Source organism: Brassica napus, chromosome C9 (genome assembly GCF_020379485.1).
Source record: "Brassica napus cultivar Da-Ae chromosome C9, Da-Ae, whole genome shotgun sequence".
Lineage (NCBI taxonomy): Eukaryota > Viridiplantae > Streptophyta > Magnoliopsida > Brassicales > Brassicaceae > Brassica > Brassica napus.
In genome coordinates, this window is record NC_063452.1 from 48583665 (window position 1) to 48600438 (window position 16774).

The window sequence follows — 16774 nt, forward strand, 5'->3', positions numbered from 1 at the left end:
GCTTTCAGTTTCAGTTGTTGCGATCAGACTCTACAAGTTTAAAGTCCCTGCTGTTGCTAATTCCATCCCATTCAGGTTCAGTAAGCTCGAGCAAGTGATAGCGTTGAAAAATACAAATGTCCAGGTACATCTTTCTATTTTGCAGCTTCTGTTCTCAGTAGTTGAATACTCAGACATCTCATGCCAGCCACCTCTTCTCTTTCAGACGTCATTGGTTGATAAGTAATATTTTTCCACAGAAGAAATATTTTGTTTCATGTATTTTGATCACCACTCCTGCTAATTTATAAATAAACTACTTACTTCCTAAGCAGGAAAATGATTGTCTGCTTATGTGTTTTTGACAGCCTTAACGAACTCTTTCACAAGAGACTGGAAACTGGTGTTTGCCAGCCTAGAGTGATGATAGCGACCAGCAACAACCCAAAGTTTGTAGGAGGTAAATTTTCTTGAAAGACAAGCAGATATTTACCCCACACATATTGCAAAAATGGTTTCATAACATATCTTTCTTTCTGATATGAAGCAAGCAATGAGAGTTGACATACCTTTCTTGACGAGAAGGTTTGTCTCCTCTTTTTACCTTGATTATGTAGTAACATTTTTTTCCACCTTTTTAGATTTTCAAAGCTGTAATACTTTCTTCAAATTTGGTATTGGTTTTCCCTTCCTCCGTGAAGCTCGAGTCCTCTTATATTTTTTTTGGTAATCAATGGACTCTCCGAGATGATTCGTTCTAAATCTGTAGTAAAACCCAACATCTTAATCATTTTATGACTCACATAATTCTACTTTATTTTGTTGGCGTTGACTCTAATGATTGTGGTAGTTGTTGATATGACTTGATTTTAGTTGTTCTGCCAAGGTTCTTCCATGGGAGGTATATTGATAAAGAAAGTATAAGTGATGTTGAAGTGATGTTGATCCAAGCGGAGTGTATACTCAAGAAGGCACTCAAGATAAATAAAATCTCTAGGCTAGAAACTACCACTGCACATGTTCAACCTGCTTTAGGCCGCAGCAATTATTTCTTTAATTTTGTGTACGAATCCAAAACGACACTTATAAATGAAACATATGGAATAATAGAAAATAACCAAATAAAAAGGGAAAAAGAATCAAGTAAAAACGAGTCTAAGCCAGTTCTCAAACAAAAAAAAGAACGAGTTAACAATGTCGGGGAAGAGTTAGCTTTCATTGGTCCAACCAATTTTTTTGTCAACAATAATTTTTATTCAAAAAAAACCATAATAAAATAATATGTTAAAAAAAAGAAAACTAAAAAAAAAGTGTGATTGTCAAACACTAGAATAAACTAGAGTAGAATGGAGTAAAAAAATATAGAATAAATACTAAAAAGTTAGCTAAATTGACATTATTTCCTTTATTTAAATAATAAATAACGTAAAAATAAATTAATGATTAAATTTTTGTCAACTTGATTGGTAGTTTATTAGCTGAATATAAAGTAAAATAAAAATTAGAATAAACTTTTACTCAAAAAATACAAAATTAGAATAAATTTTGTCAACTTGATTGGTAGTTTGTCAACTTAGTAGGCATCGACGTTCGTGTCTTTGGATCGGGGCTCCGAGTCTTTCGGGTCTTAAATATTTAGATTCAATAGGTACTTAGAAATTTTCGGTTCGGGTTCGGATCAGTTCTTCTTGGGTCTTGGTCGGTTCGGGTCTATAATTAAAATACTCATAAAATATCTGTAATTTTTCGAGTCCATATCGAGTCCGGGTCAGATTCAGGTATTTAGGATCTGAAAAGGACATGACGTACCAAATTCCATCAAATTTAGTTGATATTTGTCATATATATCTAAAATTTTACAAAATAACTTAAATGAAACTATTAATAATTAAAATAAAACATTTTTAAACTCTAAATTTTACATTTTAAAGCTTCATATTACTTAAAAAAATGTTACAAAATAGTAACAAATGTTGTTAAAAAAAGATATTTCAACTAAATCAAAAAATAATATATATAAAATAGAACACAAAACATCATAGTTTTAAATATACATGTTTTTAAGTCGGGTACAAATCGGTTCTTATCAGGTCGGGTCTATTCGGGTCGGTTCTTTTCGGATTCCGGTCTATTTGGGTCGGTTCCTTTCGGTTATGGTTCTTTTGGGTAAAAAAAATTTAGATCCAAAAGGTACTTGTAAATTTTTGGTCCAGTTCCGGATCGGATATTTTTAGGTCGGTTCCTGTTCGGGTTTTCGGGTCCAGGTTAAAATGTCCTCGCCTAATTCTTAGTATGACTGATAAAAACAAAACTTTTAAGAAACAAAAATAAATAAAAGATAAGAAAATATTTTAAAATGTAAAAAATTATCCAAAACAAATAGAAATTCAGTTTAACTTCCATATTTATTCTCACTATTGTTTTAAAATCAGTCTAGACAACGCCGATTTTCTAAATTGGTTATAAATAAAACGATTTTTAAATATTGGTATAGCCTGTACCTGAGTGCTGTAAGAACGTTCTGGTAATTAGAAGCACCATTAGAGCTGGAAATTTTAATCATTGCCCGCGGGCCCCGCCCCGTTTGACCCGCCGCGGGGCGGGTGCGGGTCAGCCGAATTTGAATCGCGGGTACCCGCCAACCCGCAAATTAAAAAAAAAAAAATATTTTTGAAAAAAAAACATTTTTTCGTAAAATATATAAAAAACAATAAATATTTGTATAATTTTAATTATAAATATATTTTTTTAATAGTATTTTTTTAAAATAACTATTATATAAATAAAAATAATTATTTTTAATTAAAATAATTATTATATAATTAGAAAATAATTATTTTTAATTAAAATAACTATTTTTAATATAATTAATATTACCCGCGGGTTTGGCGGGTTATCCGCGAGTTTTGGCGGGGCGGGTGCGGATATAAAAGTTTTTGTTTGCGGGTTATGCGGGTCGAGTTTTTGAATCGAAAAAATGATTCGACCCGCGGCGGGGCGGGGCGGGTCGGGGCGGGTTGACCCGCGAACCCAGCACTAAGCACCATAGTTCTTTGTGAAACTGCTGTGATCCTGAGAGGATTTCTGTAAATGAGGTTTCTAATTGTAATCTTTATAACCAGCTCTACTGACATAATTAACATCTTTTTCTTCTTTTGGTTTCATGGTTTCCACCTCTGCAGCAAACTGAAAGTCGTTCTTTTTCACAAGAAGATTGTGAACAGAATCCAAACTAACTTTCTCTAGCCAACTGCGTAGCTTCCATCCCAGTCGATTTGCCCTTCCGCATCTGCGTTTTTGGTGTTATTGCTGGCTACCAAATTTTCAGTCAGCTGTTTTGCTTTCTCAAGATTTGCCCTTCACTCACAGTATCCAGAGCCATCTGATACCTCTAATCAATACCTTTGAAGAAAATGTACATCAGCTGAACCTCGTCAATACCTTTGAAGAAAATGTTCCAGCTGCATCAGCCAACAAGCTACATCCTCATATAGTACCGGTCTAATGTTACACACTACCCTAAGCCAATTTAAAAGCTATGCCCCTTATATATAGTTTCCAACATTATAAAACAATTAAATATAACAAAACTTAGATTTTCATAAAAATAGAAATTTAGTCGACTATTTATAAGAAATAGTAAATTTAAAATAATAGAAATATAATGTTCTTACATTTTTCCTACAAAACTATTAATTTTTTTTTGCGTAGTCACATATTTTAATCACACTTGTGTAAGTTTATAAAAAAAAAACAAGCCATTTAATTTCTGATATGGCTAGACCAAAAATGATTTTAACAGTTTCAATTTTGAAAACCTTCTCCTGTGTTCTGATTATAGTCTATTTTTCGAAAAATTAAGTACTTCAAAAGGTTTCTAATTTTTTATCGTATAAAAAAATCTTTTTTTTTTGTCATTAACTATACAGACTCATATTGACTCTGTAAGCCAAACCGGGTGATCTTCATCCATGTGAATGACAAAACACGGTTGATTCCTAGCACTGCGTGCTAGACTATCCGCCTTTGAGTTTTGTGTCTGTGGTACATAGATAAGCTCTGATCGGGTGAAGCACTCTTTCAGGATCTTGATGTCTTCCAAATAACTTGCAAAAGCTGGCAACTCCTCTGGTTCCGAAACCATCTTCATCAACTGAGAACAATCCGTTGCAAACGTAACCTGAAATTGACGTAAATTCCTCATGCATTCATTGCGCATAGTAACGCTTCCATCTCCGCATGAAGAGGCGATAGACTAGCCCTAACATTCCTTGCCCCCAACAATCCATCAAAACCTTCCAAAGTACTGAGCCAACCTTGTCCTGAAAAATTAGAACCCTCTTTCCACGAGCCATCCGTAAAACACCATCTTCCTGGAATTGACGGTAATATCATATTTATTTGTGGAGCCGTTCTCTGATCATGTAATACTTGTGCTTCAACCCACAGTGTCGATTTCATTTCTGCCAGTTTAAGCGTATCTATGGGATCCATGTCCAAATTACTGAAAATTTTATTATTTCTAGCTTTCCAGATGTACCAAAGTATCCAAGCAAACTGGTGATCCTCGATCTGCGGAAAGACTCTCCAAAATAGATGATTCATATTTGTGAAGAGGGCACTTGTTGGAAAATGGCTGGATTTGATGGTATCTTCGAGAGAGCCCAAACCTGGATAGCTGGAGGACATTAAAAAATACATGATTTATCGATTCCTCATAAGCTCCACATCTTGCACAGCAAATATCCCCTTGAATCCCCCTTGCTTGTAAATTCTTCCGCACTGCTATAAACCCTGTCATTAATTGCCGTAGGAAATGTTTCAACTTTGGTGGACATCGTATTTTCCAACAGAAAGCCTTCAAAACATCAACTGTGGGGCCAATCATTAATGGTGGTCTTTCTCTATCTGGAAATCCTCTCTACCTGATATCCTGATTTGACCGAATATTTCCCATTTTTTGTAAAGTGCCATCTATCTTTATCGATCCGCTGAGTCCTGCTCAATGGGATGTTTTCTATAAGTTTCGCATCTTGGGGATCCACCAAAACCTGAATTGCCTCCAAATTCCAGTACGCGAAGTATAAAAAAATCTTTAGTTCCATAAAAAAGTCATCGCCAATTATTTATAAATACATGCCATTGTTTTTTTTTTTTTTTCAAGATTCCAAACTTGATGCTCTCAATGCATTTATAACTAAAAATGCGTAAGAAATATTTTTCTGACTATAAAACTATCAATTTTATTTATCTATATATATTAATAAGAAAACTAAAAATGTTTCTTTAAACCGACTGTGGTGATCAACGGTTTCACCGTTTGACTAGGTTGTCTTTTGGGCTGGTCCTATATGTGCACATGGGGGTTTAACAGAATTTTTTAATATTAAATAATCAATTCCCTGGTGCACAAAAAAAAATTAATTCCCTATCTTATGTAGTTATTGGTGTGAAACTAGAGAATGAAATCTATGTTTTTATCTTATTCATAAACATAAAAATCCCTTTATATATAAGGAATTACACCGTCATAGAATAATGGAAACACTAAAGAAAGGAAATACAAATATAAAAAGAGTACAAATCATAATTTAACAAGGAAAAAACAAGATGCCGATTCTCTCTCTCTCCTCACCGCCGAGTCTCTCTCTCTGGCATTGGCCCTGTTATGAACCGGGCCGGTTATGTACATCCACAATATGATTTATAACACTCCCCCTTGGATGCCATAACCATACATGGATTGTAATACGGTTTAGATGTTGCCTCATTAAAACCTTACCAGGAAAACCCAGTGGGACAAAACCATGGTGAAAGAAAAAGAGTACAACACGTATTACTCCCCCTGTTCTGAATTACTCGCGGCTGGCCTCATGAACATCCAAGATCTCCGAATGGTTTGAAGATGTGGCCGCGATCGTCTGTTTCATGGAACGCCATGATATGGCCGTTCCACCATGTGTGAAAACATAGCCTGTCTGTGATCGAGCATTGTGTGGATCCGAAAAATAATCTGCATCAGCAAAACCAACTAATCCTTCTTTGTTTTGGTTAGTATAAAATAGACCCAAGTCTTTCGTTCTTTGCAGGTAACGAAGAATATGTTTAATCCCGTTCCAGTGCCTTTGGGTCGGACAAGAGCTAAATCTAGACAATAGATTCACGGCAAAACATATATCTGGTCGTGTGTGACTAGCAAGATACATCAAAGCTCCTATGGCACTGAGATATGGCACTTCGGGACCAAGGACATCTTCATCGTCCATCTTAGGACGGAACGGATCAGTGTCCAGGCCAAGGGACCTCACGACCATGGGGCTAGATAATGGGTGAGACTCGGCCATGTTGAATCTCTTGAGTATTTTTTCTGTATATGCCATTTGATGCACAAGGATTCCGTCTCTTATGTACTCAAGCTGTAATCCCAAACAAAACTTTGTTTTTCCAAGATCTTTCATCTCGAATTCTTTCTTAAGATATTTAACTGTTTGGAGATTTCTCCAGAGGTTCCTAGGATATTTAAATCATCAACATACACTGCTATGATCACAAAGCTCTGGCCGAATTTATTTATAAAGATACAAGGGCTGATCGGATCATTCTTATATCCCTTTTTCACTAAGTACTCACTTAGCCTATTGTACCACATTCGGCCTGATTGTTTCAATCTATAAAGTGATTTGTTCAATTTTATACAATGTTGTTATCGAGAACTCGATTTGTTTTTCAATTCAATACCCTCTGGGACTTTCATATATATCTCATTATCCAGTGGACCATATAAGTATGCAGTTACTACATCCATTAACCGCAAGCCTAAGTTTTCTCTTATAGCCAGACTTATCAGGAATCTAAAAGTAGTAGCATCCACCACAGGGGAGTATGTCTCCTCATAGTCTATTCCTGGACTCTGTGAGAATCCTTGTGCAATAAACCATGCTTTATATCTCACGACTTCACCATGTTCATTTCTTTTCCTCACAAAGACTCATTTGTATCCAACTGGTTTGACATCATAAGGTGTCCGGATTATAGGACCGAAGACACCTCTTTTATTTACAGAATTTAACTCCACGTTTATAGCTTCTTTCCATTTGATCCAATCTGATCATTGAGTGCACTCATAAATAGACGTGGGTTCATGATCCTCATTATCATCCATGATTTCATGTGCTACATTGCATGCAAATATATCATCAATGTCGACATTCTTTCTGTTCCATTGTATCCTAGACAAGACATAGTTTATTGAGATCTCATTATTATCAGGACCTTCAGTACCTTGAATCTTGGCGTCCTAAGAATCAGTATTAGATACATTAGGGCCGGCCGCATCTAAGCATTCATGATCGGCCGTGATCGCTATTAGGGTTTTGGGATCGGCCGCGGCTAAGTCCCGGGATTTAAAAACGGCCGCGGTCGTGTCTAGGGTTTTAACAACCTCGGTTTTATTATCTGCACCTTTTTTAGTTTTCCAAGGGTTCTTATCTTTGGAACCTATTGGTCTACCATGTTTCAAACGTTGTCTAGAATCTGTAGCAACTTGATTGTGTGTAGCAACTTGATTGTATCCCTCTTGAACATCAATTCTTATTGGTGCATTAGCAGCTGGTATATATGACTTAGTCACTCTTTTCGGGTCAGCAAAGGAATCTAGCAATTGATTAGCTAGCTTTTGTAAATGTATAATCTTTTGAACTTCTAAATCACACTCTTTGAGTCCGAGGATCTTGCCAAGATAAGGATGTTTGATTCAATGTAATTTTTTTTACCAGTTTACTGCTATCTCCCCCTAATGTTGGATGTTCGGATTCATCAAAGTGACAATCCGCATACCTGGCCTTAAATAAATCACCCGTAGTTGGCTCAAGGTATTTTATAATCGTGGGAGAATCATATCCAATATATATCCCCATCCTCCTTTGAAGTCCCATCTTTGTTCTCTGTTGTGGTGCAATTGGCACATAGACGACACATCCAAATGTCTTAAGATGAGATATGTCTGGCTCATGACGCGTAAGCAATTGTGATGGGGAATATTTATGTTCACTAGACGGTCTGATACGAATCAGTTCGGCCGCGTGCAAGACCGCGTGTCCCCAAGCTGTGGCCGGAAGCTTAGACCTCATAAGCAATAGTCTAGCTATCAGCTGAATTCGTTTTATGAATGATTCGGCCAAGCCGTTCTGTGTATGTACATGTGCCTCGGAGTTTTCCACACTTACCCCCATGGACATACAACAATCATTAAACGCTTGAGACGTGAACTCACCAGCATTACCAAGACGTATAGTCTTTAAAAGGATGGTCGTTTGTATTCAAAAACCTGTCGTGCCAGAGAGTAAAATTCTCGGTGGCCACTTTATTAAATGCGGAATTGGCCTCCATCATACTGACCTTGGCGTAATAAAGGCCAGTAGAGAGCGTAGGTATAAACTCTAGGACTTTCTTATGTCCTTGGCCGATTTCTATGATCTGAAGGAACTCTTTGTTTCCTTTGCCCTTAGTCTCAATATGAAAACCATTCATTTGAATGTCTTTAAAGCTCAATAGGCTTCTCTTAGAGCTGGGTGAATACAATGAATTAGATATCTCTAGATGCATACCCTTAGGCAACAGGATGTTAGCCTGGCCGTAGCCCTCTATGTGACTGGCTATACCCGGAATGATACTTTAGAGACTTCATATAAAAACTTTCATTCATTAATAAAATAAGTTCAAAGCAATCAAAACATGGAAAACACAAAGCAAAGAACACAAAACATAGATGTCGAATTCAACTTCATTCTTTTAAACAATCTGAAGTTTCATAATCCATAAGATCGTCTCGTTCATGATTGAAATCATCTTCACCATCTTGATAAGTCATATGAGCTTCACGATTCTTCCGTTTGAAACCCTCTTGGTAGAGGTCAACGAGATGTTTGGGAGTCCTACATGTCTTAGCCCAATGATTATCCATACCACATCTATGGCACACAGATTTGGTCGAGTTTTGTGTTTTAAATGATGTACCACGGCATCGGCCATGACCACGGCCTCCATAAGAGTTTCCTTGGCCACAGCCATATGAGTTGCCTCAGCTTTGACCAAACGAGTTTCGGCCTCGACCACCACGTCCATGCCATTTTCCACGACCACGGCCGTGTTGGCTATCACTCTAAACATGGTTCGACTCTTTCTTATCCTCTACAGCCGCATGTGCCTCAGGTAATGGGTTTGTTCCAGGAGGTCTCAATTCACTGTTTCTCATCAATAATTCATTGTTTTGCTCAGCGAGCAAGAAACAAGAGATCAGATTAGCATAAATTGTGAAGCCCTTCTCACGGTACTGTTGTTGTAACAACATATTGCTTGTGTGGAAGGTGGAAAATGTTTTCTCAAGCATATCCTTATCCGTTATATCCTCACCACACAGTTTCAATTTAGAAACTATCTTAAACAGGGCCGAGTTATACTCGTCCACGGACTTGAAGTCCTGGATTCTGAGATTCCTCCAATCATACGTAGCCTTTGGTAATAACGCCATTCTCTGGTGATCATATCTCATTTTCAACTCTGTCCAAAGGTCTAAAGGATTCTCAATAGACAAATACTGATCTTTGAGACTCTCAATAAGATGATGGCGTATAATTAATATAGCTCCATATCTATCTTTCTCACTTGCATTATTGCCCTCGGTGATACATTCACCGAGTCCCTTGTATTTTAGGATGATCTTAGCATCAAGTGCCCATTGCAAGTAGTTATCTCCAGAGAGATTTAGGGATGCAAAATCCAAGTTGTTGATTTTCGACATCTGAAATCATATGTTTCATAATTTAGATTTAAAAATGTTCAAGCGAATGCAATCAATATGCTCAACCAATCCGGATTCTAGGTATGATGCAAATAGGTCATTCGTATATGATGCATACATGTTCAATCTTAGCATTCGGATTCTATATGCAATCAGTTCGTACTATTATGCATGCATGATGCAAACAAGCCGCACGGCTACAATCTTAGCAAATGGTTTCAATGCAATCAATACAATGGTCATTCGTTTTCAATCTTAGCAAACAGTTTTCTAAGAGTTCAATGTGTAATTGCAATCAAACAGTCGAGCAATGCATCAATTAGGGTTCATTCGAGAATGTATGAAAACTATCAATACTAGCCGGATCATTATCAAGACGAGAATGCATAAATCATTTAACCTAGCTAGCGATTTCTATTTCAATTCAAGCATTCGGTTTTAATCAATCAAACAAGATAGTATTCGATTTTAATTTCAAGACATTAGGGTTTTGATCAAACAATCAATACGACTTCAATTTGAAAATCATTCAATCGGTTTTATCAATTCAAACAACCAAATTCAAGAATGAGATTATCAATCCTAGCAATCGATTTCTATGTGATCAGATTCAATACGGTTTTAATTAATCAAGGCTAGCATACTATATCCAAACATACAATCATTCAAACAATCAATTTCGATCTCAAAGATTAATTAGGGTTTGGTTAAAATCGATTATGCATTAGCTTTAGGGTTTTAATCGATTTCATGCATAGCATGCATTTTGCATGTATGCGGTATGCGGCTAAAGGTATTAGGAAAACGATTTTGATCATTAGATCAATTGGGATTTAGGGAATCAAACTTATGATTATGAGTTTCGATTTACTCATTGGGGTTTTGATCTATTACCTTAGGGTTTCGATTAGGGTTTAAGGATTACCTTAACCACAAGTAGGGTTGAATGGACCACTAATGAGATGAGGATCGCGAGGTGAACGTTGAGATTGATACGCGAACGAGCTGAGGTCGTCTAGAGCTGGAACGTATCGCAAGCTGTCCTTGCTGGTATCGGGAACGCAAGCTGAAGCTGAGATCGTCTGATCACGAACGGAAACAAGCTGTTATCGCGAGCGGTATCGAGTCGTCTATCGCGAGCTGGCTGAGATCGTGTCTCGGGATCGAGCTGAGACGGTCTGAGGTCATGAGCTGGGATCGTGTCACGAACGGGAACATGATGAGTATTAGGTTTTGGGTTCGTGATCGGGAGTCTCAACGGTTAGGGTTTATCGTCGAGGGGATTATGGATTTGCCGGCTAGGGTTTGTTTAGCTTTGGGTTTAGAGTAATCGTGCTGATAACGTGTTGTGAAACTAGAGAATGAAATCTATGTTTCTATCTTATTCATAAAGATAAGGAGTCCTTTATATATAGAGAATTACACCGTCTTAGAATAATGGAAAGGCTAAAGAAAGGAAATACAAATATGGAAAGAGTACAAATCATAATCTAATAAGAAAAATGCAAGATGCCGATTCTCTCTCTCTCTCTCTCTCTCTCTCTCTCTCTCTCTCTCCTCACAGCCAAGTCTCTCTCTCTAGCATTGGACCGCTTATGAACCGGGCCGGTTATGAACATCCACAATATGATTTATAACAGTTATATCTTTATTTTTTTAATTTTCTAATGGATACATTGTAAATTCACATATACTTTACTCACTTACTGTTATCCAATGTATATCCATGTTTATCGTACTAATGTTATAGCATTCACCAACACAGGCTGTGTATGAACTGAATTTGAGGACAAAATTTCAAACAAATATATTGATATTAGAAGTGGACAAAGGAAAAACATGTTCACAACCGTTCCCGTCTAAGTTCTTTCAATGGACGTACATACTGCTAGAAAAACATGTTCACAGCCGTTCCCGTCTAAGTTCTTTCAATGGACGTACATACTGCTAATTAATAAACATTTTATCACAAACCAAATATTTGTTACAAAGTACAGACTATATGCTTTGACTGATCATAGTATTTATATTTTTTTTTGTTTGGCATCAAAAACTCCATAATTCTATTACGATTATTCCAACAAAGCAGTGTCAAGCACTATCCAAAATGCGACCTCATAGTTTACATGGGAAAAACTAAAACTTCGAGACCCGACACCTTTCGCATGGCGATCAGCTCGGATGCTCTGAGAACGAAGAAAAAAAGATATGGAGCAAAAAATAAATTTAGAATGAAACTCGATAAAATCATTAAACTCAGCCATAAGACTTGGTCATTCTTCTTCATCTTCAGTTAGCTTAACCAGTTGTAGGTAATCTGATTCAAAAGCCATTGAGCCATAACTGAGAGCTAGTGAGGATTTCTGCGTGTAGGAGGGACAAAACTCGATTACTAGAGAATGAACCGAAAATTATATTCCCATCCTCGTTCACGATCACAGAACCTTCTACGTAACGAGTATCAGTGTCCTTCCAGGAAGCATCAAACCTGCAGAACGGTCTCGATGGAATGGTACGATGTTCTACGACAAGAGGACTTTCATTCTCCTCTGTCACCGCTGAAACTACGTACGCTAGCTAGGCTCTTGCTAGCTGCTTCCAAAGTCGCAGAATGCAGAATCTCCATGGGTGATATTTCCTTCAGCTCAAACACCATGTCATTCCGTGCCTTCCATATGAACCAAAGGATCCAAGGGATACGAGTGCGGATCTCCTCTGAACTCCTCTGATTCTGAATTTTATTTAACATGAAGTCAAAATCACCGAATATAAAATTAATTTTTAATTTCTTATCCCCCTAAATCTTAATTTTGAATCTGTATAAAAGCAATCACGAAAATTAACATAAACATAACAAATCATGTGAAACAAATCTTGTTGTGTTGTGTCTGTAATAAAGAGACAAAATGCTCAGCGCAAACTTAGCCGTCTGTTTAGATTATAGTCCCACAATCATGGTCTAGTCTTGTTCTAATCATTCCCTTTCCTTCTTTTTAAATTAAAAATGTATTATGAATTTAATAGTTTTGTAGTGATCAGATCAGATCTGACATTTCCTTTCTTTATGTTTTTTTCTTTGTAGTTATTTTTGTTACTATCTATATTTTAAGTGGCTGACAAAAAAAAAATCTATATTTTAAGTGGACATTTGGGAGCGTTGTGTATCTCATTTTTGCTATTGGTTGTAGTCGTACGCCGAGTTTACCTGTACGAATCGACTTTATGAATATTCCATAGCCTTTCAATCCAGCCCCACTCAGGCATTCACTTCCCATGTGCCATTCAGAGTTGCTACTTTGTTAGAATTTGTTAATTAGGATACAAAATTGTTTAACAAGGCTTTTTTGGGTTCAATACTCGGTTCAACATATGGCATCCTAATAAAACGTAAGTGCTTTATCTTTTTTTTTTAGAAGACGCATTTGCTGATTCTGATATTTAATTTTTACATGGAAAATTAAGTTAACTAGTAAGATAATCCCTAAATTATTTATATTGATTCAGTTACATACATAGATTCTTGGTCACTAGTTTGTCAAGCAATTACCGAAACAATAAGAAATTATTTTTGTCATCATCAATCAGTTATAGTTTCATAGAAACTAAATACAAATTGAAAACTTTTATTGAAAAGAAATTGAACATTTTCTTATGGACTAAATTTTAAATTCCATCAATATAAACCCTAACAATATTATATTATCAATTGACTAGGTGCATAGACATCAGTGCACCCCCAATGGGGAATTCTAGTCACAAAATTTTTAGAATACATTCTAAGAACTTTGTGACTATAACTCTCACCGAGAGTGCTCTTAGTAGCATTGATAAATTTCTAAAACTTTATGATAATATATAATATGATATATGTATGTATATTTTTTTCCAACAATAGGTGTCATGATGGACACAATTGTCGTATAATTTACCTGTCTGCATTTTTCCAGTTACTTCCGTATAACGACAGTGTGACATTAAAACAATGAGAATGAAATAAAGTACATACTTGTTGTAATTAGAATGTTTGAGACTGAATATTTCTGTGTTTTTATTAATGATCAAAGGGGTTCCTTTATATAAGGATTACAAGATGATGATAAATGGAAAGTATCCAAAACCTAAATTTACTAGGATTTGATCAAAAAAAAAAAAAAAAACTTACTAGGATTAGGAAAACTACTAATACATAATAATGAAAAGATTACATCTACTAGGAAAATAAAATAGTTTCCTTTTCTCCAAGCTTTGTGGCCGCCTTTATCTCTCCTAAAGTCGGCTCTCTCTCTCCTCTCTCTAGGCTTCGGCCATCTCTCCATCTTCTAGGTATTGGGCCGGTCTTGGACCGGGTCTGGTTAATGGCAATCCACTCCATGATTTATAACACTCCCCCTTGGATGCCATAACCATACATGATTTGTAGTACGCTTCATGTTGTCTCATTAAAACCTTATAAGGAAAACCCAGTGGGACAAAACCATGATGAAGGAAAAAGAGTACAACACGCACTACTCCCCCTGATGTGAACCTCAGTGTAGGTTTCTACATTATACGCATCTGGTGCGTGGTCTTTCTTGTATATGTAGGAAGGGAGTAATCGGCCAAGTTCATTACTAAGCCGTATCTAGACCACTTTGACCTCTCAGGTCGTCTCTCATGTCTTTTGACATTAAGTGTCCCGGTAAAGCATGTGTGCTAAACAATGTGAACCATATTGTTCTCGGGGATCACTATTGGTCCTTTGAAAATCGTGTTTGCATGTATCCATAGTCTAGACGTGATCTTCTACTGTTAACTCTTTACTTTGATCGGACAAACTAAGTACTTATGGACAATGTACTAGATGTGGTTATCATGAACCTGTGTCTCGATCTGGCTGATCCATGTCTGGGTCATAGACCTCGTCTATACATGTCCACTACTTGTCTCATGAGTGTTCAAGATCAATGATCATCGCTTTAAGTTTTTATAATCTCTCATTATGGCTCTGTGGCCGAACACTCTCATGTATCTCACATGTGGACATCGATCTTTCTTGCTTTAAGCAGTACCATATCTATCTCGGACATTGTAGTCCTTTATCCATCTCTTGATGGCGTCTCATGACCTCTGTTGCTGTGGATTATATCACACACTGAAATATATATTATTAGGTCATAGATCTCTGCTATCACAAGCTTATGGACTACAATACATTTGTATATGGTTGATCTTTTGTCTCTACTAGCCCGTGATCAAAAAGAAAGGGCTAGACGCCTTTTAGTCTTAAAAGTCGGACGCGTCTAGTCGAAGAGCCAGACGTTCTTTGCTGAAGAGCCGGACGCTCTTAGATGGACATAGTCAGACATCTTTAGTTTGAAGGGCCGGGGCCGGATGCTTTTGGTCGGACACCCACATAGATTTATTCTATGCCTACTAACCTCTTTAAGGTTTAGTATAATCACAAGGAATTTCAAATATATGGACTGTATTGGATTGTATTTTATACAACTCCAAGATCAATGATCATGTGTGATCAATTTCTTTTACATACTATATGCAGCTGCTTTATGTTTCAGTCCATGAATCAGCTTAGGAACGAAGCTGTTCTTTCATCTTATCCAGTGATCCATATGCTGCTTACTACATCATTTGTATCTAATTTCTTTCTTATGACCGGACCATTGTCAATTTCGAAAATCTGTAGCAGCAACCACCACATAGGAGTTCATCTCCTTATAATATGTTCCTTTGATCTATGTGAGTACCTTGTGTAACAAGCTATAATCGAATGCTATTAGTAGAAAAACATGAACACCTTTACATCATGTACATCTCTCACGGTTTCTTTACTTCTCACAAGATCCATCTATTTCACTGGTTTATTAGATGGTGTTTCTGTATATGTATATGGCCAATACGCCCATCTCTCTTTTAGATAATTTGAACCTCCACGTTTTATCTTTTCTAATCTCTATGATCTTTTATGATTGTATGAGTACCTCGCTTATCTCTTTATGTTCAAGTGCTATAACTTTATGTATCTTTATACAAATGTGTGTGTGTCGACACTTTCATGTGGTTCCATTATGTTCCAGACATGATCTATAGATTTGAGATCTTATTATCAAGGACCTTTATTACCTAGTAGCTTGGCGTCCCAAGCCACATGGTTTGGTACCTTAGATGTGTAGCTGCGCAGCCTTTTCTCAATGTCTGGTATGGTTTCTCTTATAATCTCGGATCTGTATTCTATGCACCATTTTTCTATCCGAGATTCCTTTATCTTATGGAACACTTGGTCTATCTTGTATAGACTCTATAGCAACTTGATTATGTCTCTTCTAGGACATTCATTTGGTGCTAAGCTGGTTAGTCATTTCTCGGGTCAGTGTCTGGCATTTCGATTAGCTTCTCAACTAGCTAGCTTTATATAATCTTTCTTTGGACGTCTTAAACTCTAGTCCGAGGATCTTTGCCAAGACAATGATGGTTAAAACCATTCGTACTTTTAACATTCTTTATCCAGCTTATAATCTTTCTCCTTTAATATTCAGATTCATTTGTTTCATGCAATCCGTACCTGGCCACTATTTGATCACCCATGTTTTGGCTCTTGGCCCTTTTGATTTCGTGGAGAAGATCTTATTCTTATATATTCCCAATCCTCTTCTGAGGTTCCATCTTAGACGACACATATATGTATGTGGTGGTTTATTTAAAATCTCTTAAGATGGTGTATGTCTGGTTTTATGACCCGTATTCAATCTGAGATGAGAATATCTATGCTCACTTATATGGCCTGATGGATATTATCATTCTATACATGTAAAATTCATAATGTCTCCAAGCTTATAGACTTTAGAATCTTAGTCTTATAGATAATGGCTTACATGGCCGAACCTTTTATATGTAATGGCTTGTATGCGGCCAAGCCTGAACTATACAGCCAAGTCATGGTCAAGTCGTGGCCAAGCCGTTTATAGGTGATGGTCTTTGCAACCAACCATAACATGGTCT

At 36.7% G+C, this 16774-nt stretch overlaps 1 pseudogene; it reads right to left on the reverse strand.

Annotated features, from left to right (window-relative positions):
• Positions 1-7832: 7832 nt before the first annotated feature.
• LOC125592696 lies at positions 7833-12434 on the reverse strand (annotated as a pseudogene).
• Positions 12435-16774: the final 4340 nt, after the last annotated feature.